This window comes from Equus asinus, chromosome 5 (genome assembly GCF_041296235.1).
Source record: "Equus asinus isolate D_3611 breed Donkey chromosome 5, EquAss-T2T_v2, whole genome shotgun sequence".
NCBI lineage: Eukaryota > Metazoa > Chordata > Mammalia > Perissodactyla > Equidae > Equus > Equus asinus.
Window position 1 is genome coordinate 79,287,992 of NC_091794.1, and position 25,167 is coordinate 79,313,158.

A 25,167-nucleotide genomic window follows, 5' to 3' on the forward strand; every position below is an offset into this window, starting at 1 on the left:
AGAGGGTCTTGCACCTCTGCCTCAAACACCTGACTCTACTTATAGTTAATTGGTTGTGAAATTATTTGCTTAATATATATATCCCTTGGTAGACTCATTTCTGTGAGGACAGGGATCATGGTACATAAATGTATGTATGTGCCAGGCATTGTTCTAGGCTCTGGGGATGCAATGGGAGAATGAGATACAAATATCTCCTGGTGGGGCTTATATCCAGTGGAAGAAGAAACACTGAGCATATAAACAATAAGATAATGTAAGTTTTGATGACAAGAGCTATGAAACAAATAAAATAGGGTACTAGAATGGGGGTTATTTTATGCAGTGTGGTCAGGGAAGTTTTCTCTGGGGAGCTGAAATCTGAGCTGAGGTTTGAATGATGGAAACAGCCACAGAATACCTGGGGAGGAAAGTCTTCAGACAGGAGGATTAACAAGTGCGAAGTCCCTAAAATGGAAGGAACTCTTATGTTGAAGGGACGTAAAGAGAAAAGGCCAGTGTAGTGGGTGTTGGTTGAGGAGGGGGAGAATAGGAAGACTCGAGACCAGAGATAGGCACTGGGGACCATGGTAAGGAGTCTGGGTTTACCCTAAGGGCAATTGTATGTCCTGTCTTGGCCACGCGTGGATTCTATTCCCAGCCTTGGAGTGCCTCTTTAGCTGCTGTCACTGGGAAATCACCCAGGGTGACTGGTTCAGAGCTTCTTATCCCTTGGAACTGAGTCCAGGGAGTGGGGAAAACGAGATGAGAATGAGATGCCTCTCTCTTGGCCCTTCTGGGGAGCCACTGCCCACACTTCCTCTACCAGCCTGTAGGTGGCAATGAGTCCCACTACCAGCCCCAATAGGAGCTTGCTCTGCAGCCCTAAGCCCGCTGATCCTCTGGGAGCCCAGCATCCCCTCTGAACAGGCTCTAGCAACTGCAGTGACCTGATGAGGGGCCCGGGAGAATAACTTCAGGCTGGGGCACTCTGGGGCTGCAGAGCCAACTTTAACGGAGTTTTACTTAATCCTGAGAGCAATATGAAACCATTGAAGGGCATGGGGGGTGGGGAGCCAGTTGGGAAGAAGGCTGAAGAGAGTCAGATTCATCTTTTAAAAAGATCACTGGTGGCCTGCCAGTGGGGAGGGTGAAGATGGAGGCAAGAGAACCAGGTGGGAGGCAGTGGTAGAGTCAACTAGAACTAGGAACTGATCGGCTGTGAATATAGGAAGCAGAATACAAAAGGGTCCCAGAAGCCCATCACTCCTCAGCCTGTCTATTCACAGTTGAGCCCAGAAATAGTAGACTGGAGCTCCTGCGTGCCTGGCCTGGCCTGGCCCTCTCCTTCCTTTTCTGCTCTCCCTTCCCCCCTCTCCCCTCTACCTCCTCACCTTCCTCCCTTCTCCTCACCAAGACTCCTTGAGAGTGGCAGCAGGTCTCCTCATCCTGAGTTCTCCCAGCATGAGGTGAGCATGTGGCCCATTTTCAGGGGCTTCTTAGAAACTGGGAAAGGGGGTGATCAAGGGGAGTGTGTCATTGAGATTGTGCTGTGATCGAGATCCAGGGCATCTCCATCTGACCTGGTCTTGCTCAGGTTAATTATAAAGAACACTTTCCAACTACTAAGGACAAATTTCCCACTTTTTCAGATGGGCAAAGAACATGATTAGGAAAGTCACGGAAGAGGTGCAAAAGCCAAGAACTGTACAGGGAAGCATTTGGCCTCACTGGTATGCAAAGAAATGAAAAATTGCAAACTCTAATGAGATACCATTTTTTTCCTGTCAGGTAAAACTTTAAAATAATTGTGATACCCATTCTTGACGAGGACGTGGAAGAAACAGGCACCAGCCTACACTGTTGGTGGGAATGCAAATTGATTCCATTTTGTTCATTAGTTCATTCAACCAATATTCAACCAACTGTTTAGCACTTACTGTAAGCCACTTAGATCTCCAGCAGGACTGGGCTAGGCCCTAGTTATACAGCCATACAGAAGACAAACGTGAGCACAGCCTTCAGCTGGTACATCTAAGAATCGTGCACTTGATCATATGAAAGCTATACCTCAATAAAAGAAACAAGTAGATGGGAACTAAAGCTGCCGATTAGGCCTGATCAAGATGACAGCTCCCCAAAGCATGGAGACCACGTGGCAGAGCCCCTGGGGGAAAGGCCAGTGGGGAGCTGGCCGAGACTGGCAAAGTCCAGGGCAAGAAACTGGAGGACAGGGCCTTTGACAAGGCCTATGTGGTCCCTGGCCAGTTTTCAGCGCTGAAGAATGATGAAGACTTCTTCTGGGAATAGCTGAAAGACTTAGGTAGCACCAACATCAAGCAGTCCCAGGGCTGCTTCGGGTGCCTTCGAGAGTGGAGCGATGCCTTCCTGTGATGCTCTCTGGGGAGCCCCCAATCCCTAACCCCAGCACTGCATCTCCAGAGCTTGCAGCTGAGTGGAGACTCCTCCCCCGTCCTCCACAAAGGAAAAGACTGCTGTGGTCATACTCACCTCTAATGTACTCCAGGGCATTTGGGGATTTCTTTCCCCTCGCCCTTTCAACTTTTTTGGATTCTCACTCTTGCATGCATCTCCTTTCTCCTTCCCCTGCCAGTTGCATGTCGACAGTTACCAGCTTTCCTGGGTGGATTCCTGGCCTCTTCCCTCCCCCCCACTCTCACCTCTCTGGTCTGTTTTACGCCATTTGGCTCCTTTGGTTTTTTTGGCAGAACAGACTTCCCAGCTGCCAGAACTGTGAGCAATAAGTTTCTGTGGTTGAAGCCACCCAGTCTATAGCATTTCTGTTATAGCAGCTCAAACTAAGACGGCTTTTTTCTTTTAAATACATTTTGTAATTTTTATTTAGTGAACCAATCCTTCTAACGTCTGGAGTCTCTTACACACTTCTTTGCAGGTCAGTTCTTTTGCTTTCCCAAACCAACTAAATAAATAAAAATTTAAGTACGAGACAAGATGCCGCCCCTTGAACCACTCACCTCAGAGAAAGTGTTACGAAGCTCGGTGTCCTCTTTGGTTTTGGTGGCCACACGTCTTACCTTTGGATATGCTGCCCTGACCCATTTACCAGGTGTGACCTATAAATTTAGAGAGGGGCCTGGCTCAAAAAGGGCTCCTACAGTAGGGCCAGGTTGCAGTACAAGCTGTGACGCCACTTGGGCCTGATCTTTCAACAGACCCAATGGTTTTGGAAGTATTTTGTGACAAAGATCTTATATATACCTTCCGGCCATCCCAAGGGGAGAATCACAGCACAGGCACCCAAGATTCTGAAGTCAGGCCATGATCGCACCTGCAAAGGACTGGAAAGCAGTTCTGGCTTACAAATGATAGAAATCGGATGCCTGACCAGGAGACACCAACCAACTCAGAGTCTGGAACTGCCCAGCATGAACTGAGAATCATCCGATTCAACGAACCATAAAGTTGGGGATGCAAGTCAGCAGTCCATGATGAAATGTCAGGGGTATATAACCTTTCTTTTTTCTATTGTAAATACTTAACAACTATAAATTTCACCCAAATCACTGCCTTAGCTGCATCCTGCAAATTATGTTACATCTTCACTATCATTCTAATCTCCCTCGTCATTGCTTCTTTGGTCCATGGATTACTTAGAACTATGTTGCTTAATTTCCAAATATTTGGGAGTTTTCGAGGTACCTTATAATTATTGATATCTAGTTTAATTCCATGGGAGTTAGAGAACATATTCTATATGATTTCAACCCTTTCAAACGTATTGAGACTTGTTTTATGGCCCAGCATGTGGTACATTGGTGAACATACCACATGTACTTGAAAAGAATGTGTATCCTGCACTCGTTTAATATAGAATTCTGTAAATATCAATTAGGTCAAGGTGATTGACACCATCGTTCATATACTCTATGTCTTAATTGATTTTTTTGTCTATTGTTCTGTCAGTTGCTGAGGGGGATTTTAAAATCTCTAACTACGATTGTGGAATCGTCTATTTCTTCCTTTAATTCTGTCAATTTTTGCTTCACATACTTTGAAGCTCTGTTATTAGGCAGACACACATTTATAATTCTTATATCTCTCTGGTGAATTGACCCTTCGTCATTATGAAATATCTCTCTTTATCTCTGGCAGTAGTTTTTGTCTGGAAGTGTACTTTATCTGATATTGTAGCCACTCCAGCCTTTGCTGGTTTACTGTTTGCGTAGTATATCTTTTTCCTTCCATTTTCTTTCATCTTTTTTTGTATGTTTACACTTAAAGTACATCTCTTCTATACAGCAGATATTTGAATTTTGCTTTTTTTAATCCGCGTGAACAATCTCTACCTCTTGAGACCATAGGTGTTGGTTGAGGGGTGGGTGGCAAAAGAGAACATGCTCAGGCTGGGTCTCGTTTGGTTCTTTTGGGATTTTTTTTTTTTTTTTTTGCTTTTTCTCCCCAAGTCCCGCCAGTACTTAGGTGTATATTTTTAGTTGTGGGCCCTTGTACTTGCAGCATGTGGGACGGCACCTCAACATGGCCTGATGAGCAGTGCCATGTCTGTAACCGAAAGTTCGGTCTCTGAACCCAATGCCAATCCAAATAATGAGAACAGAGTCTTGAGTGGAAGAGGAAAGGTTTTTACTATGCCAGGCACGGGGAGAAAAGCAAGGGCTCATGCCTGAAAAATTGCTAGCTCCCCGATGAGGAATGGGTAGGGATTTTTATTTGGGGTTTTGGGTAGGGGAGGGGGTGCATGTAGCTGTGCAGGCTGGCGTTTTCCCACCAGCCTGCGTTTGGCCTTGAGTGGCTGCTTGCAGCAAGGCGGGGGCGGGGGGCGGGGCGGGTGAGATAGGAGGATGGCAGGTGGGCGTCCTTCGCCGTTGTAGATTGTCTCGTCTTCCTGTTTGAGGAGGGTTCGAGCGCCGGGAGTGAGGAGTTGAGGTCTAGGAAGCCTCCGCTCCTTGATACTCTTGAGACAGTGGCTTTCCTGGCAAACTCAAGGACACATGATGAGCTAAACTTTAGTGTGCCTCCAACTCCAGGCCACCTGGGCTTTGAACAATTTGTAACTCCCATTTAGCTGTAAAGCTCAAGGAGTCCAAGTTTAAAGAAACAGGTATTTACATATGAGTGGAGCTAGAGAAGCAGGAAAGGGGGGTGGGTTTTAGTTTTAACCCCATATACGCTGGGTTCAATGTGGGGAACTGATATCAGGGCTGATGTTAAGAGCCTGTAACATGTCCACGCCCAGGATCCAAACCGGCAAAATCGACGGCCGCTGAAGCGGAGCATGAAAACCCAACCACTCAGCCACGGGGCCGGCCCCAGGCCTGGTCTCGTTTGTATCCTTCTACTTAAGGATGAAGCTTTGGACACTACAGGCTTCATGGTGGATCAAATAGTTTGCAGGTTATATCGGGCAGTTCAGTTTGCAGGGCCGCCTGGTTGTCCCATGGACAAGGATTCAGTCTCTTTCAGGTCCCAGTAGTGAGATAAAGCTGTTTCTCAAAAGGAGATCAGTTCTTTGCCAAACTAGGCCTGGCTTTCTTCATAAGTCCCAGGAGCTTCTCCTGCAGTATTCCATGTGGGCTTGCTATACACTCCGTCAGCGTGGTGATCGCAACATGATTGGATCTGGTGGGGCATGACGACCAAGTGGCCTAACTACTTACACTGCAGCCTAGACAACTGGATAGTTTTCCTTGTGCTCTGGATTCCTCTCAAAGCTGACAGCCTTTCAGGTCACTTAGTAAATGAGTAGGGTGCTAGACACCCAAATATGATGTATGTCCCCTCAAAAATCCGAGAAGACCACCAAGAACCATATTTCAACGAATCTGAGACACTATCAACTGAAAGTTGCGCCTTCATTTATGTTCCACTATGAAGAATTTTTAAAACACTGTCAATTAAACTGTAATATACTTTTGATTGTAAGATGAATTCTCATTTCAGAGATGTTAAAATGTGGGGGGAAACATTGTGAACGTACTAAATGCCACCAAATTGTTCACTTAAGAAGGGTTAATTTTGGGGCTGGCCCGGTCGTGTAGTAGTTAAGTTCATGCGCTCCACTTTGGCAGCCCAGGGTTCACTGGTTTGGATTGCAGGCACAGACCTGCACACCACTCATCAAGCAATGGTGTGGCAGCATCCCACATACAAAATAGAGGAAGTTGGCACAGATGTTAGCTCAGGGACAATCTTCCTCAAGCAAAAAGAGAAAGATTGGCAACAGATGTTAGCTCAGAGACAATCTTCCTCACCAAAAAAAATAATAAAATAAAATGGTTAATGTTATGTTATGTGAATTTTACTTCAATAAATTTTTTTAAAATGTGAATCAATAAAATGGTATTCTGCCTCTTTCATATTGTAGGCGGGTGTAAGGTGAAGCAACTTGTACTTAAGAGAGGACATTGTGACGCCCCCCTAGAACACTGGACCTCCAGAAACATCACTGAGATGTGTTTTCATGGGGTTTACCTTATTTCATTGAATCTAAGAAGCTTTGATTCTGGCACATTCTTGATTTACCAGAAGGTGTCAACATAAGGCTTTCACAGAACTGTGTCACTATTTCCTCTTGCTGACAAGGAATGTCAGAAGTCACTCATTAGCCACAGCAGGGGAAGAGGAGCCACTTCTGCTGGCAAGGGAGGCTCAGAGGGGTGGGATTTGGGATGCTCTGAATCATCTGAATGCTTTCTTTTCTGGTCAACACTCCAACATTCATGCAAGAGTCCTGGCAAAGCTGCGATTTCACTGGCATTGCACTCCAGTCATTCTCAGCATCACACTTTGAGTTTGATTTTTATAATCAGCCCCATGACTGCAAGAGATAAATTATTTTGATCATAAACATTAGAAAGTCAATGGTTTAGGACTTGCCTTGAGCCAAAAGTTTAGGGCATTGAGCTTGACATTCTTTTTCTTTACTCTATCCAGAAAGACACCCTCCTCACTGTAGTTCACAGATCCCTTCTGCCTTCCATCCTGTTCTGTGGCAGAGGCCATTTGTTTCCCTAAAGCTTTGCCTTCAATCTGTCTTGCATTCAGATGATAGCCGATTGCCCGTGATAATCTGTTAGCGGCAGGCGAAGGGCTGCCTTTGGTAGTAGCTGCATTTTCTCTGCCCAAAAGTAAATACCAAATTCATGCCTGCTCTGATACCAATTTCTTTATCAGTTAAAGCTCATAGTTCTTAGTTACGTTTTCTAGTAAAAACAGGTAGCCAAAATTGTTCCAAGAATTAGAAAACTGAATAGAGCAATAACCACAGAAAAACTAAAAATATTGTTATTGAGCTACAATTTTAAAAGATAACAGGCTGAAAATTATAAATAAGTGAGTTGTAGTTGACCTTCAAGAAACAGATCATGGGGCCGGCTCCGTGGCCGAGTGGTTAAGCTCGTGCGCTCCGCTGCGGCGGCCCAGGGTTCAGATCCTGGGCGCGGACATGGCACTGCTCATCAGGCCATGTTGAGGTGGCGTCCCACATCCCACAACTAGAAGGACGTGCAACTAAGATATACAACTGTGTACGGGGGGGTTTGGGGAGATAAAAGCAGAAAAAAAAAAGAAACAGATTATTCCTCGTTTAAGTCTGCTTAGAACGTATAGGAAGTTGAAAATTTTCTCTATTCAACTTATGAAAGTAGCACCATATCAGAACCCAATAAAGAGAGAAATGCCTTCGAAGAATACATAGTTCTCACCTTATATAAACTATTTGAGGAAAGGCTGAACATCCTCCTAACCGATCAGGGCACGTGGTGGGGTGGGGCTGGAGGGCGGGACAGGCACGGTACACTAGGGGTTGGAAAACCATGCTACGCAAAGAACTTGTGTCAAGACCAGAACTGAAATATATTCAGGTGGATGATTTGGCTCAAAAAGTCTGATCACCAGATGTTATGAAGTCTAGCTAGATGGCTTCTCCCAAGAGTGTGCTGAAAGAAGCACAGATCACAGCACAAATCCCCAAGGATGTGGAGATTACAGAATGTGAGGCAAGAGTTATAGATCAGATATTGGAGTTTGCCTTCCATTTGTGGCCACAATTCTAGATGGATAGATAGATAAGCAAAAACTTATTCAAGCCATGCTAAGAAAACTACTGTTGATGCAGATGATGCGCAATTGGCCATCGGGTGTCGCCCTGACCAGTCTTTTACTTCTCTTCCCCAAGAGATTTTTTCTTGGATATGGCAAGGCGAAGAAAGCAAGCCCCTTTGCATTGTTCAAACCGTATTCACACTCGATACATAATGCCTGACTGCTCCAAGCTATAGACTTAAGTCTTTACAAAAAAGATTTTTATTCTGTGGGAAGAACAGCAGTTCCACAAGTAAGTGTTGGTTCAGTTATTAACAGACCACTGCCTCCTCTCTAGGCGCACCAACCCCGCAAACCTTGTCTAGTTCAACTAAGGTAGGGACTCCAATGTCCCCCACAGGGCAAAGATATACAATGCAGATGCTCACTTCACAGTTCCCAGCTGTAAAAGCCTCAATTCCTGCAACATCAGCTGTTTGGAATGTTCTAATTAATCCATCATAAATGGAGTCCAAAAACATTCTTTTATTTTTTTAATCTTTTTGAGGAAGTTTAGCCCTTAGCTAACTACTGCCAATCCTCCTCTTTTTGCTGAGGAAGACTGGCCCTGAGCTAACATCCATGCCCATCTCCCTGGCCCTGAGCTAACATCCATGCCCATCTTCCTCTACTTTTTACACGTGGGACACCTACCACAGCGTGGCTTTTGCCAAGCGGTGCCATGTCCGTACCCAAGATCCGAACCAGCGAACCACGGGCTGCCGAGAAGTGGAACGTGTGAATGTAACCGCTGTGCCACCAGGCCGGCCCCCAAAAACATTCTCATTACACTAATGCTGTCATCACAAAATACTTGCCAATGAATCATCAAATGCATTACAAGAAAGTGTGAAGATGGTGATGATGACGACTATGATTATTTGTAACCCAGCCTCCATGCGTGTAACAAGTATACCTGGTCTTGAATCCATTGTACTGAAATTAAACATGCATGCTGGATGTTTTAAGTTGTTTTAGAAAACTTAAATAGTATTTAATGAGTAAATATAGTTACCATACATTTCACTTAAGATGTTGGATTTTCTTTAAGGGGATTAGTGATGGTTTTTCATCGGTCTTTAAGTGTAAAAAATAAACTTGTCATTCACCAAAAAAAAAAAAAAAAAGAGGAAAGAAAGAAAGAAAGAAGAAAAGATGGAAAGCCACTCAACACATTTTACTGACCAGCATATCCTGACAGCAAAGCCAGAGAAGGACAGCAAGAGAAAAAATATGTACGTGATCCCACATATGAACAATGAAGCAAAAATCCTAAATAAAATGTTAACCAATTAAATCCGCAATGTGTTAAAAGAATAATTCATCAAGTCCAAAGAGGATGTAGCCTAGCATTGCTAAGAAGGCTCAGCATTAGACTATATATCAATTTAACTTATTATAATAATAAATTAAAAGTTAAAATATGACTATTTTAATAAATTCAACACTCATCAATGATATAAAATAAAAAATCTCCTAGAAAACTAGGAAAAGAACAGCCTTAATTAGAGACTGTTTGTTTTTAATAAAACAATGATAAAACCTATAGTAAATGCCAGACTTAATGGTGAAACATAAGACACAGTCCAGTTGAAGTCAGAAAAAAGACAAGAATGGCCTTTATCACCACCACTATTCAAAATGGAATCAGATGTTCTCTCTAAGGCAGAAGGAAAGCAATAAGAGGTATAATCATTAGAAAGGAAGAGGCAAACTGCAATTATTTGCAGATGACACTATCACTTACATAGAGAAACCTGAGAAAAATCAATTGACAAACTATTAGAATTAATAAGAAAATTCAGCAAGGTGACCACATACAAGATCAACGTACAAAAATCAATAGCTTTCCTATATACCAGCAATAGCCAATTAGAAAATGTAATAGAAAATAAGATTCCATTCCCAATAGCAACGAAGACTACTAACCACCTAAGAATACGCTTAAAAATAGAAATTATTTTGGGCCCTTAAGGATAGTTCAAAATTAGGAAATCCGTCAACCTAATTAATCTCATTGATAAAATCTAATTGAAAACTATACAATTTTATTATATGGCAGCCGAGAAAACTCAAGAACCATTTCTAGTAAAAATGTTAAGTAAAACAAAAGACAATGGACATTTCCTAACTATGATAGACAGTTGGTTTGTTTTCTTTTTCCGAGAAACTAAGAGCAAATATCATATTAAACGGTAAATATTAAACGTACTGCCATTAAAGTCAGGAACAAGGCAGGGACTATCGCTCTCTCAAAATCATTTCATGTAAAAATGAAATAGAGGACTTGAAAATGGGAGAAACAGCTTCCTATAGCAGACCCTTTTCCAGAGTCTGTCAAATATAGATTGGAAGTCCTCCCTCAATAAGCAAGACTGCTTTGATTTCATGTTATACAATAGGATGGAAATTGAAATCTCACCCAGAGACAGAGACTGATCGTAAGGGGTCTTACTTTCTTTTTTCCTTATCAAAGCCATTGCCAAGCATTATCCAGACAGTACTCACACTGCTCTCGTCCTCTGCTTGAAGGAAAGATTTTTTTAAGTATCTAAACAGTCCTGAGACCCAGAGCTGGTTTTGGCAATGGGGCAATGGGGGCTGATGACAGAAGGATGCCCGAAATGCAGCTATGCAACTGAGGGTACAAACAGCTATCATACCAGTGGAGATGGGGTCTGACACCTTTTGCCACTTTCCTCGTGCTCACAAATTGTAGGCACATTTGGATGTCCTATCACAGCTCTTACCTTGCTTTGGAAACTGAGGGCTACATTTATTCCTAATTTTTTTTTAAGAAAGGGAAAACCCCCACCAAGATGGGTTCTAAACAAAGTTGGAGGGTGGGGCTTTTAAGCGGGAGGTTTCCTGAAGTTAATGTTTGCTTCTCATCTCTGGTAAAGAGCACATATGCATTACTTTAGAATAAAAACACTTACTCCAGAGTAAGTTGGAGGTGAGATGGGGGTTTTTTGAATCTCCCCATAACCCCTCATGAAAACAGACAGAGTACTGCGTGTTGAGCCCCTTGAGAAGCATCCTCTGAAACAGCTACTCTGATCTCTCTTTAGGGAGTACTCTTGGTACCTGCACCTATAGAGGGAAAGGGAAAAAGCAGGTTTGGGCTTTTCTATTATTAAAATTATTCTATTAGTTAAAAGGAGAAGTTGGACTGTGATAAAATCCCAACAAGGCCTCAGCTGACCCCTCGAGGTACCCTGAAGGTGGGATGACCCTTCAGAGTTGTCTCCAGATGGCGTGAGGCAACCAAACCCTTGTTTTCCCATGTCAACCTGTCATCAGATGTGATGACTTTGCTATCCTGTGAAGCGGAATGACCTTGGGTGAGGTGACTGTCTTCAATGAAGGCAATTTCAATTTCAGCTACTGGGAGAATCCAGCCTTCTAAGCAGCTGGGGGAACCCAGGCAACATAGTATAGCACCCGCTAAACAAAGTAACTAGGATAGAAAAGGAAAAAAATGCACAGACAGCATTTTTGACAATGTTTCAACAAAACGGGGGTGGAAAATATTGCCCACAAACCCTAGAATATGACCTGGCGGGGTCAAACAACAACAAGACCTGGGTGGTATAAACAACAATGAAGGAGGAAGCACAGAGAAGCCAAAGGATAAATCTAGAAGTCATCAACAAGTATTCACCTCCGAAAGGGAGGCTACCACCCAGAGTGGAGGACTTGGCTGGCAGAACTGAGAACAGTCAAAACTGGGAGGAAGTTACCCAGGCTTTGATATTTAGGTGGGCATAAAGGGGCTGCAGGAAGGTCTGAGGGAACTCAGGCAGTCTGGGTCCTCAAGGCTCCGGAAAATATCCAATGAGAGGACAGAATGCTCCATTCACTGAGAAAAAACTAATGTGAACAGTGTACAAATTGATCAGGGCAAATATTCTGGAGATAAATAAGAAAGAAGATTGGGGCCAGCCCGGTGGTGTAGCAGTTAAGTTCGAATGTTCCACTTCGGTGGCCCGGGTTGGCGCGTTGGGATCCCTAGTGCGGACATGGCACCACTTGGCAAGCCACACTGTGGCAGGCATCCCACATATAAAGTAGAGGAAGATGAGCACGGATGTTAGCTCAGGGCCAGTCTTCCTCAGCAAAATGAGGAGGATTGGCAGCAGATGTTAGCTCAGGGCTAATCTTCCTAAAAAAAAAAAGAAGAAAGAAGGCTTAGCTATTTGTTGGAGAAAGGACAAGAAGGGATAGATATCTGAGACTGCTGGTGAGGTGGTAACCCTGATCAAGTATACTTCTTAATGCTTCAGAGTGAAAATATAAAAGAGATCTTTAGAGCCATGAAACTAAGAAAGGCATCCTGGCCCACTCCCCACTCCAATATGGAAACCTTCTCCTAAAAGCACAAGGAAACCAATCTCACTTAAACATGAGCAACAGAAAGGGATTGTGGTTAAACTCCATGGAAATTGTAAGAAAAAAAGGATAAAAATAATAACATACCTGCAGAAAATGAGGCAACTGGAAAAATATGGCCACAAAGCTGAAGACTGTAACTTAATATTTTTTAATGACCAAAAGAAATTAAGAAAATAATAGAAGCTCTGAGAGAGTAACACAAATCAAAATTTTAAAAGCTCAGACATAGAATGGGTAGGCAACAAGAAAACTTAAAAAGAAACTAATAGAGCTCAGAAAAGAATTAGAAATAATAGAAAGATGTTTCAGAGATAAAGACTAAGCAGAAGGAACCAGAATGACTAGACAGCACTGAAAATTACATAAATTGAAGATGGAAGGGAGAAAAAAGAAAGCAATCAAATGAAAATTAAGAAAGATATTTTAAAAAAGCCTTGAGAGAAAGTGATGTGGAAAGCAGGCAAACAAGATTCAGAGTACGTATAATGGGAGAACCCAAAGGAGAAAGTCAAAGCGATGAAACAGAACAAACACTAAGAACTGTAATCCTAGAAAACCCTCCACAATATAAGAAGGTACACATAGAACACGAGAAAGAGGGCACTATATGGCTGATAAAGTTAGCCCGGAAGGACCAACACTGAGACGTAGTCTAATAAAAATATCGATTTCAAAGAAAAGAAAAATAATCTGAGCATCCAGGCAAGAAGACTGAATTACTTATAAGTAAAAGAAAATTACATTTGCACCAGTGTTTTCAGATGAAGCATTTTCTGCCAGAAGAGAATAAAGTAACGTACTTAAAATACTCAAGAAAATGTAAGCCAAGCATTTTATATCCAGCTAAACTGACCGTAAAGTATAAAAACCATAGATAAGCTGTTATGAACGTGTGAGAACTCAGGAAATATTGCTCTCATGACATCGTTCTTGAGAAATGTAGCAGAGAATAAACTCCAAACCACCAAGAAATAATTGGAGAAGCTTCATCATAAGGACTAGTGGTAAACATTGAATACGTTTGATTGTAAAACTAAAAGTTAATACTGTAGTGAGGATATGAGTGACAGAATGATACATACTTTTATATGCTCTGACAATGTAGATAAACTCCAATATCAAAAATGGGGGAAAGAAATGGAGGATATATGGAAAATAGGATAAGCTCATCAATTGCCTTGTAGTTAAGAGGGAGTAATAATATATTACCTTAAATAGATGTCAGGGAGAAGGAGAAGATGAAGAAGTTATAATTAGTTAATTTTAATATTGTTCAAAGTAGGGAACCAACAGACTATTATCTGAAAAAAGAGGGAAAATGGTATTTTGCAAAGGTATTATTATAAAGGTAACAATTAGAACAAAATGTAAAACTATATTCCAAGAGAAATATTTTTTAAAAGAGCTGAAGAGTAAGAGAGAGAGAGAAAAAAACAGATGGCCATATAGTGAAATATTTTATAATTGAAAAAAACCATATTGGTTTTTATCAATGACATAAATGAAGCTAACTCACACATTAAATGAAAGCATTTTCAAATTGTCAAACAAAGCAGAGTGTGAGCCTATGGTACATATAAGACACACCTAAAGCAAAGAGATTAAGAAAATTGAAAAATAAAAGGATGGATCAATATATACCAGGTAAAATGTAAAACGCAAAGAAAGCAAGGGTGATGATGTTTGCTATCTGTTAAGGTAGCATTCTGACCAAGAAGCATCAAAAAGAAAAAGGAGGACGTTTTATAAGGTTAGTAGCTAAATTAACAATGGAGATAGATATATATCTTCTCATAACACAGAAATCAACTTTCATAAAATAAAAACTAGATGAGATGCAGACGAAATAGAAACACATTAACAAGAGAAAAGTTTAACACATGACTCTCATTCCAAGACAAATCAAGTGGACAAAAAATGAATAAGGATTTAGAAACCGAATCCAGTTCTACTGAAAATGTGATTCCAGACTGGTGCCAGTTCATGAACTGTGGTTACAGATGCCATGGGCTAAGAAGTCTGCTCCAGAATATAAATCACTGTACCACTTCCTTCACTGAGGCAATCTGGCTACCAAAAAAAAAACAGTCTGCTGAACTGTTACGTGTGTAGTAGACCGGCTAGTTTGAGTAGCACTGACCTAAACAACATAGTCGACACGGGAACTCTTACAAATATACATCAAACTCTGAATCCCAACATTAGACAATACAATTTCTTTTGAATGCACATGGAATGTTCATAAAAATTGTATCTTAGGCCATAAAGAAAAACTGCATTAAAATGCAAATAACACAAGCCGTGCTCTCTGACTACAATGCTAGAAATTGATAAGAATAACAAAGTTTCTTCCACTTCGAAATTTTTTTAAATGCACATACTTTTAAATGATTCCTGCAATAAAGAGAAAATTTAGAACTCTTGAAAATAATACTTCTAATAATGAAGACATCACTTAATGTGCTATCCAGTTCTGGATCCAGTTCACATCCGAATAAATGATCTACAGCAGAAACAATTATTAGAGAAAAATTCTTACTATTAAATACTTAGATCAATGAAAATGAAAGTAAATAAATGAAACATTGATGTCACAAAAGTAGAAAAAGATCAAAGAAAATCAAAGGAAAGCATAAGGAAGGAACTAATGAGTGAAAAATGAATGAATTAAAAAAAGAAACAGAATAAAAGTAATAAATAAATTAAAAGGCTTATTATTTGAAAACACTAACAATGAACATAAACTTTTAGATAACTTAATTTTTTAAAAAAGAGAGAAAATACAAACATACAAACTAAATGACAAGGGAGACATGGCGTTGAAATAGAGCCAACTAATTTGTACATTTTTTTGCAAATAAATATGAAAATTTTGATGAAATAGAGAATTTTCTAAAAAAACATAATTTACCAAAATTGATCCCAGAGACGATATAAAGTCTAAACAGACAGAATTCTGCATAAGTATGAAGTTGTAAAACAGAAACCCAACAAAAAAAGCATCAGTGCCAAATGGCTTCCCAGGACATTTATACCGAATCTTTAAAGACAATCCTGAGGGCTGGCCCAGTGGTGTAGTGGTTAAGTTTGCATACTCTGCTTCAGTGGCCCAGAGTTCATAGGTTTGGATCCCGGGTGAGGACCAGGTGCGGCTTGTCTAGCCACACTGTGGCAGCATCCCACATGAAATGGAGGAATGTCAGCACAGATGTTAGCTCAGCGACAACCTTCCTCAATCGAAAAGAGGAAGATTGGCAACAGGTGTTAGCTCAGGGCTGATCTTCCTGTCACACACACAAAATACTGTCTACCAATAAATACTCACTTAAAAAATGATAAAATAAAGACAATCTGAATGTTACTTACACACTTCTAGGGTATAGAAGATGAAGAAACATTTCTAATTTCTTTTTGTTAAAGTATAACATTGTTACTAAATGAACAAAAAGGATAAAATATTAGCTAACAGAACTGGATAGCACATTAAGTAAATACACATAACCAAGTGGAGTTTATTTCAGAAATACAAACGTAATTTAACATATTAAAAACAAGACAACAAGCCCAAAATGGAGTCACTTATGCTAAGCCCCAGGTCACCAAACCAAGGCTTAATTACAGTTTCAGCTCTCCTAGAAATGAAACCTTAAACCAGGCAGTCAGGAATCGCCTATCACCACTAGTTAGGCAATGTACTTGATAGACCCCTGCCTTCCCCTAAAGGAAAGTGTCCTTGCCACACCCAGTGCCCTTTTTGCTGATATAAATTCCTTGCTCCAGCTCTCTTTTGCCTATAAGTCCTTCCAACTCCTCAGAGCTCCTCTCTATCTGCTAGATTGGTTGCTGCCCGATTCAGGAATCACTGAATAAAGACAATTTGTTTTTTAACAAATATTAGGAAATCTTTTAACATAATGTGTCAAACTCATACATCCAAGAAGAAAATCAACTGATAATCTCCATAGATGCTGAAAAGGCATTTGACAGAATTCAAAGAGCATTTATGTTAAAGACTCAGTACAACAGAAATGGAGGGCTCTTTCCCTTACATATCTTTACCCCAAATTTACCCTCTTAATTAATGGGCAAACACTAGTGACTTTGCTGTTTGTGATATAATTAAACATTTTTTTTGGTTTTTGTCCTAGGTTCCTGGCACAGAGCTTCAAAAGCCCTTGGAATTTCCTGAGTGATAGGAGTGTCTTGTTCATAATGAGCCCCTTGATACTTGAGTTTGTGTACTCAACACTTTATAAACTCAACACTTGAGTTTATGCTAATGAGGTGATTCGTGGGGGTGATTCATGGGGGGAGGGGTTTGGTAGTTTCAGGTTGGGAGCTGGGGCCAGAGGGTCCAACCACGTGATTAGAAGGTTTGAATTTTCAGCCCCATCTGCAACCTCAGGAAACGGGAAAGGGACCGGAGACTGAGTTCAGTCACGAAGCCAGTGTTTTAATAACCCTAGGCTACAAGGCTAAGGGAGCTTCTGATGTTGGTGAACACCCCGATAGGCTGGGAGGGCTCAAATTCTGCAGGGAGAGGGCATGGAAACTCTGTGGCCCAACCCTTTCCCTGCAAGACCTTGCCCTATCCTTTACAAGATCCTTTAAAAGAAAATGGAAATTGTAAATATAGCACATTCCTGAGTTCTGTGCGTTGTTCTAGTGAATTGTCAACCTGAGGGGATTGTGGAAAGCCCCAAATTTGTAGCCAGCCAGGCAGAAGTGTGGGTGGCCTGGGCACACCCAGGAAATTCAACTGGCATATGATGTGGGGGCAGTCCTGTGGGACTGAGAATCTTGACCTGTGGGCTCTTGGCTAACTGTGGGTAGTCAGTGTCAGAATTGAATGGAATTGTAGGGCACAATTGGTGTTGGAAGTTACTGCAAAAATCAGAAAAAGGACAGGGACACCCACTATTTTAATACAAGAGAAAGCAATTAGAGGCATAAGAATTGAAGAAGAGATAAAATTACATCTCTGTGCAGATGATATATTTCTAGAAAACTTATAAAGAATGAGAAACCTTCTATGAACAGTAAAACATTTTGTAAAGTAGCATGATATAAAATTAACATACGGAAATAGAGTCTTAGTAACCACTTGGAAGAAACAGTAAGCACTTGGAAGAAACAATGGAAAATGGGATCTCAGACTCCATTTAGAACAGCAAAAGCAAAATAAAACAAAATGCAAGCACCAATTTAACGAGAATTGTGTAAAACTTACATAAGGAAAACTAAAATATTCTTACAGGACAAAAAGCAGACTTGACTAAATAGAAAAGCATACCATAGTATTGATCAGAACAATCAATACAGGCAAGATATCCATTCTCTCCAAGTTAAAATGTATAAACTTAACGTGATCTCAATAAAAATATCTTCAGATTTTTTTGTTTTTTCTGGACCCAGATAAATTGATTATAAAGTTATTTTGGAAAATAAATACAAGACTAGCCAAGAATCTCCTAAGACAGAAGAACAATGGGGGACTGGCCCTACCCGACATTAAAACATTGATAAAGCCCCTCTAATTAAAACGTTACAGCATTGGTGCCTAACCAGGGTATAAAATCCAAAGACAGACTCAAAGGCATATGGAAATTGTGTTTGATAAATAAATGGTGTTGGAACGACTGATAGCCATGTGGATGAAAATAAAATTGGATCCTGTGGCCGGCCTGGTGGCACAGTGGTTAAGTGCGCACATTCCGCTTCGGCTGCCTGGGGTTTGCCGGTTCGGATCGCAGGTGCGGACATGGCACAACTAGAAGGACCCACAACAAAGAATATACAACTATGTACTGGGGGGCTTTGGGGAGAAATAAAATCTTAAAAAAAAAAAAGAAACTCAAATCCTAGTCTCACAATCTAGTAAAAAAATAGGAAAATTATAGAAAAATAAATGCAAATAGCTCTTAAATATAGGAAAAGATGTTCAACCTTGCTCATAATAAGAGAAATGCATATTAAAACTAAATGGATGGGCGGGCCCAGTGGCGCATCGGTTAAGTGTGCACGTTCTGCTTCAGCGGCCTGGGGTTCCCCAGTTCAGATCCTGGGTGCAGGCATGGCACCACACGACAAGCCATGCTGTGGTAGGCATCCCACATATAAAGTAGAGGAAGATGGGCATGAATGTTAGCTCAGGGCCGGTCTTCCTCAGCAAAAAGAGGAGGATTGGCAGCAGATGTTAGCTCAGGGCTAATCTTCCTCAAAAAAAAAAAAAAAAAAAAACCCTAAATGGAGATACCATTCTTAACTATCAGATTTGCAAAAATCCCAAACTTGACAACACACTGAGTTGATGAGACTTCAGAGAAATGGTACTTTCATGTATTGCTGATGAGGATGAAAAGCAGTATGACCATGGAGGGAAATTTACTGTATCTAGCAAAATTATGTATACGTTTACCCTTTGTCCAAGCAACTTCCCTTCCAGGTACATGTACCTAAGACAAAAATGACAAAAATCTGAAATGATGAATGCTCAAGGCTATTTATTGCAGCACATTTTGTAGTAATACAAGACTATGAACAGCCCATATGTCTTTCTATAGAGGACAGGTAAGGAAACAATGGTATGCATGTGCACTGGAATACTCTTCAGCTGTGAAAAGAAAGAAGACTCTCTCTTTATATTACTAAAGAGTGATCTCCAGAATAAAGTTGAAAAAAGTAACAGGCAGAAGAGTGTTTACAGTATTATACTTTTTGTGTAAGAATGAAAAGAAAATAAATAAATATGTATACATATCTATCTATCTATATATATACAAAAAATTGTTTCTATTTTCAAAATTTAAAAGTGTGTAAAACAAAAACTAATAAAAATGATTACCGGGGCCGGCCCAGTGGTGCAACGGTCAAGTTTGTGCGTTCTGCCTCTCGGCAGCCCAGGGTTTGCCGGTTCAGATCCCAGGTGCGGACATGGCACAGCTTAGCAAAAGCCATGCTGTGGTAGGCATCCCAAATATGAAAAAAGTAGAGGAAGATGGGCATGGATGTTTGCTCAGGGCCAGTCTTCCTCAGCAAAAAGAGGAGGATTGGCAGTAGTTAGCTCAGGGCTAATCTTCCTCAAAAAAAAAAAAAATGATTACCTATCAGAAAAAGGATAGAGATGGAAGCTGTATCCCTCTGAATATGCCTTGTTTTATAGTTTGGATATAATAAAATATATACATAATTAAAAAACAAATTTAACTACAAAAGAAAAAAGCAATCACTATTTTTAAAAAGCTGAATAAAAACAAACCTATTTGTCTATCAACTTGTGTCACAACCACACAGAGAAGAGCTCTTTCAAGTGACGTTGAAACAGTATGTTGGCTGTACAGTGAGACAGATCTGAAGGACAAAACAAACACTGTTTTAAAGTCTTTTTTCCTCCCCAAAGTGCAGTGCCTAGTTGTATAGCCTAGTTGTACGTCCTTCTAGTTCTATGTGAGTCCTTGCCACAGCACGGCAGCTGACAGATGGGCGGTGCGGTTCCGGTTCCGTGACGGGGAAACAAACCTGGGCCGCCAAAGTAGTGAGAGGGCCAAACTTTCACCACTAGGCCTTCAGGCTGGCTCAAGAAATCCTTAAACAATAATCAGTAGACTTACTGTTAGTAATAATATTGATATTTCAAAACTATTATATTCATAGAATAAAGTAAATATCATTAGGAACCAAGGTCTTCAGTATGAGAGAAAAAAGCATGTTTGTATAAAATCATGAAGTTAAGTAAAAACTATATAATCTTTAATTTGAGTCAAAAATGTCAATTTGAACTCTTGATTGTTTACTCCCTTTCTAAAAAAATAAGTATTTCCTCTTTCTGGTCACTAAAAGCCCTAGAAGCGATGACAATCTAGTAGCGATGAGTACCCCTAGTGGTCAGGTTTTGGTCTCTAAAATGCTATTTCCCTCTAAAAGTTACCAGAGCTCTTTGGAGAAATGGCTGCTTCGGAAATATACAGAATGAGCCTAGGCTATCTTATACCTGAAACTAAAGGAGCTGGAAGAGGCTTTCATTGGCCAAATAGGGAACAATTCCAGCATCAAGAAGAATTATGACTACAATGAATGAAAACACATGGAATATATACACATTCATGATTTCACGATGATGATAATTTTTTGAAACCTCATTGCTACATGCTGATCTTTTGTGACTCATTGTTTTGAATATCTATTGCTGCATAATAAACCACTCCCGAAACTTGATGGCTTAAAAAAGCAAAAACCTCATTGGTCACCTCTGGATGTTGCTAGGGTACCATCTCACTATTCTGAAAATTGATTTTTTTTTTTTTTTTAAAGAAAAGGATGCAACTGCCTTTTCTGCAGGTCCTGGATTTCAGGCTATCAAAATCAATGATGAGAGAAAGTTCTTTATAGAAAAACCACAGCTAATAAATGCAAAAGAAATGACAGAAATAGAAAAATCACTATTTTGTGATCCCTTAGGATATAATGGATCTAGGCAATGATCATCAATTACTACTAAAATTATCAGGTGAAAAGTTCATGGCAAACTTGAAGCCAGGCTGAAAATGCCTGAACCCACTGATCAATCTCGACATCATTTCAAGCCAGACAATGTCATGTGCCTCCTCCGGATAGGATGCAGTAGAAAGTACAGAATGCCACTTACAAAATATTCTTGACAAAAAGGAAAAATCAAGCCTCTAGGCATAGGCATCAGTTTATAGAGAATGTGGAGGATACAAGAATATATTCAGTGACATCACGAGGTTACAAATCCAAATCCAGAAGGTGGGAAATCCCATGTGACAAATTACCTAGTTTCCTCAAAAAATAAATGGCACAAGACAAAACCAAAAGGAAACCAGTAACAAAAAAGAAGGGTCATTTTATTGATTAAAAGAGACTTGAGAGTATCGAAGTTTGGCCCCAGCAAGATGGCAGACTCGTGGGAGCCCGGTTACTGGGAAGGTGTCTGGAAGCTCCCATCCTACACAGTGAGTCCCTAGTGGTGACATCTTATACCAAATTTTCTGGGGCACTCTTTTTGTTGTTGTTATTTATTTATTTATTTTATCAAGATCATATTGGCTTTTAACACTGTGTAAATTTCAGGTGCGCATTATCGTATTTCAGTTTCTTTGTAAATTGCATCGTACTTATGGTGCGCTCTTAAATGTCAGTCTCATAGATAACACACGGAGAGGGTCAAGAAGAGATGCACCAATTTGGACAACTGACGACAACATTGCTTCTCAGCCAGCAAACACACTAAACTTTTTTTTTCCTGCTTTTTCTTTTTTCTCCCCAAATCCCCCCAGTACACAGTTGTATATTTTAGTTATGGGTTCTTCTAATTGTGGCATGGGGGAATGCCGCCTTAACATGGCCTAACGAGTGGTGCCATGTCCACGCCCAGGATCCGAACCCTGGGCCGGCAAAGCGGAGTGCGCGAACTTAACCACTCGGCCACAGGGCCGGCCCCCATACTAAACTTTTTAAGAAAACACAAACATAATGCTGATTATGCAATCTCAGCAAGACAAGGGGCGGATACACTGGCTTACATTGCTGTCCTCGAAAAAAAGCTACTTCCTGCAGTGCTTCCGCATTTTCGACTGAGAGTGACAGTTCTCTGCTGTGACAAAGCTATGGCTTGGGTCTGCGCCATGAATCCCTCTTCCCTTGAGTTTGGCCCTTCCTGGAAGAATGTCTAAGGGAGAACTGAACAGGATTCTGCTGACCAGACAGCCTCCGTCTACACCGCTGGGACATGGAAGCACAGGCACACACAGCTGCCAAGGAGGGTCTGAATCTTCTGTCCAACAGATTAGGGACACCTCAGTTTTTCTTTGGAGAGACCCTTCTACCTTGGCTGCCTATGTTTTTGGCTTCCCTGCACCTCTAAGTTCACTTTCCTAAAGTTCAGTTACAAGAACATTTGAAACAGTTCTCCAACCTGTGTGCTCTTTCAATGACATCCTAAACCGTTATTTCAGGCTCAGTCTTGGAGATCGATGACAATCTCGCCAAAGCCCTCAACTCCCTCCTGAGTGTTGGAGGAGGCCATGGAGAGAACGTGACCTCTGGTTTACTGCTGAAGCTGGCCCCCGGCAATCAGAGACTCTTACTCCTTCCTCTGTCCTGGGAATGTACATTCTGCCCACTGTTCCCACACTCGGAGCCATTTCAAGGATGCAGCCTTGGGAAAGTAATGTGGTGTTGAGACCATTTGGACCAGATACAGGCCTGAATCCCGTTAAGGTCTAAACGTTTAAGATTCCGGCAGGCGGGTACAGAGATCTACTCATCTTGCAGCCTCCCAAGACAAGCCTCGTATGTAAGTTTTCTTGCTTATTAAAACTGCCACCTACCAATCTGGAGTGGTCTCCTTCTTTCTTCCGTCTCTCCTTGCCCTCCGTGTGCAGGGGCCAGTTTCAGACTGCACACAGGGAACTCCCGAGATGGCAAACTCGCGCTCAGAAACTGCCAACACTCAAGTTGACTCCAGCAGAGGAAGAAAGCAATTCCCTACAGCAGCCATCACCCTGACAGTTGTCACGCTTTGTGCCTAAGGTTTTGCTTTTGAGTCACAGGACTGTTGCAGTAATCTCTTACAGGAAGCGAAGGCAAAAATAAAACACCGTTAATAGGTTAGAGGAAGACTCTGAAACAAAGGGAACTTTCTGGGCCATCTTTTTTTTTTTTTAAAGATTTTATTTTTCCTTTTTCTCCCCAAAGCCCCCCGGTACATAGTTGTATATTCTTCGTTGTGGGTCCTTCTAGTTGTGGCATGTGGGACGCTGCCTCAGCGTGGTCTGATGAGCAGTGCCGTGTCCGCGCCCAGGATTCGAACCAACGAAACACTGGGCCGCCTGCAGCGGAGCGCACAAACTTCACCACTCGGCCATGGGGCCAGCCCCTAGGCCATCTTTTTTTTTACTATGAAGGTTCTATTTTAACTTGGCCATGCACGTTATATAATATCAAGATGAACATTAAATGAACGTGGAGGAAAAAAATACATTGTGCCATATATATATGTTTTTTGAAAAACCTGCCTTAATCTTGGCAGATTTTTGCCTTTGGTTCACATTTTCCTGACCAAAAGGTACAATTCTGTTCAAATGTGCATTCAGTTTATTCGAGTTAATTAATTCAATTTATTGGTTCTCTTAGACCAGTCTGAATATCTCATACGTGGCTCTTTGGCTAAGACTTTTTTCTTCTGTTTAGAAACCTGATGCCTGTGTTAGGAACTAGGAAAAATATAAATTGCTGCAAAAGAAAAGCCTGTATTTAACTTTGAAAAAAGAAAGACAGAGACTTAAGAGACCCACCAATCAAACACAATATGTAGATCTTGTTTAGATCCTGATTTACATAAACCAACTATAAAAACAGATTTTGAGACAATTGGGGAAAACTGAACATGGACTGATTATTAGATGATATTAAGGAATTATTAATTTTGCTGGATATGATCATGAAATGGTGATTATATTATGGTTATAAAATAAGTCTGTATGTGTTAGAGATTTTTACTGAGGAATTTACAAGTGAAATGGTACGATGTCTTGGATTGTTTTAAAACACTTCAGCAAAACAGAAAAAGTAGTGGTGGGAAGGGTGAGTATAAATAAGAGCAATAGAATGTTGATAATTGTTGAAGCCGAGTGATAGGTGTATGGAAGCTTATTATAGCATTCTCTCCACTTTACGTATGTTTGAAACTTTCCATAATAAAAAGGTATGAATTCCCTCGCTCACTTGTCTCCCCAGGTGAAGCCATTGAACTCAAAAGAGAAAGATCAAGTGTTAGATCAAATAAAAATGTTATAACATAAATTACTTTCTTTAAGTTGCTTTCTTTGGTCTTGAAAGCCTTTTAGCAGATAGAAGTTAAAGTATTATGGAAAAATAAAAGACCATTGTCACAGTCTGTTAATCCCATATGCTTCCCATGAGAACGATAAATAGTTAAATGGTGGTTTTGTGGGATCCAGGGCCCACTCTAGGAAAACTTCCCAAAGGGCTCTCTAACACTCCATCCTTCCTTTTCTTCTTCTTTTTTATTTTTTTTTAATCAATGTGGGCAGATGGGGAAAAAAATTGAGGCATGAAGTAATCTCTTACTTGACTAGTGAGAGCAAAGTAAAGATGAGGGCTTTGGTTTGAGATACTCTGCTGTGATAGAAACCTAAGTATGTTAAAGCTACAAGGACAATTATCTGAAATTGCTAACTTTACCCTAATAAATAGAGGGTCTTTTAGAAAGCATGTCCTCTTCAGCAAGTGGCTCGTCTTCTGAGAACTAGCACCTGGCTTGCTACCGTACTCCAGGAAAGTATAAAAACACTTAACCATGAAATACTGGGTGACTGTGCAACTCAAACTGATCCTAAACCCTGAAACAGAGAGCCCCCATCCATCAAGAGGAAGTGGTATTTCTAAGACCAGGCCCAAGTCTGAATATGCAAGTAAGTTGCATGAGCTGGCTGCTTACATTCCTAGTACGTCTGCTCCTATCATATGTCATCCATCCCTCACAGAGTTTCCCTTGATCAGTGAGAAAAGAAGGAAAACTTTGAGCCTTTTTACAGAACACTCAGCACGGAAAACTGGCAGTGGCTACAAGTATACTATTGTCTCATTGTGTGATGCTCAGTGTCCCTGAAGGATGCAGAGAAGGGAAATCCTTCTAGTGGGTAGAAATTCAGCTAGCACAGCTTGTTG

General features: G+C 40.9%; 3 pseudogenes; all 3 read left to right on the forward strand.

Moving 5' to 3' along the window:
• The first annotated feature begins 1,443 nt into the window (after window positions 1-1,443).
• LOC139045390 (barrier-to-autointegration factor pseudogene) lies at window positions 1,444-2,521 on the forward strand (annotated as a pseudogene).
• A 5,262-nt stretch (window positions 2,522-7,783) lies between these two features.
• LOC106847896 (transcription initiation factor TFIID subunit 9-like) lies at window positions 7,784-8,647 on the forward strand (annotated as a pseudogene).
• A 13,189-nt stretch (window positions 8,648-21,836) lies between these two features.
• On the forward strand, window positions 21,837-22,452 carry LOC106847907 (metaxin-3 pseudogene; annotated as a pseudogene).
• The last annotated feature ends 2,715 nt before the right edge of the window (window positions 22,453-25,167 follow it).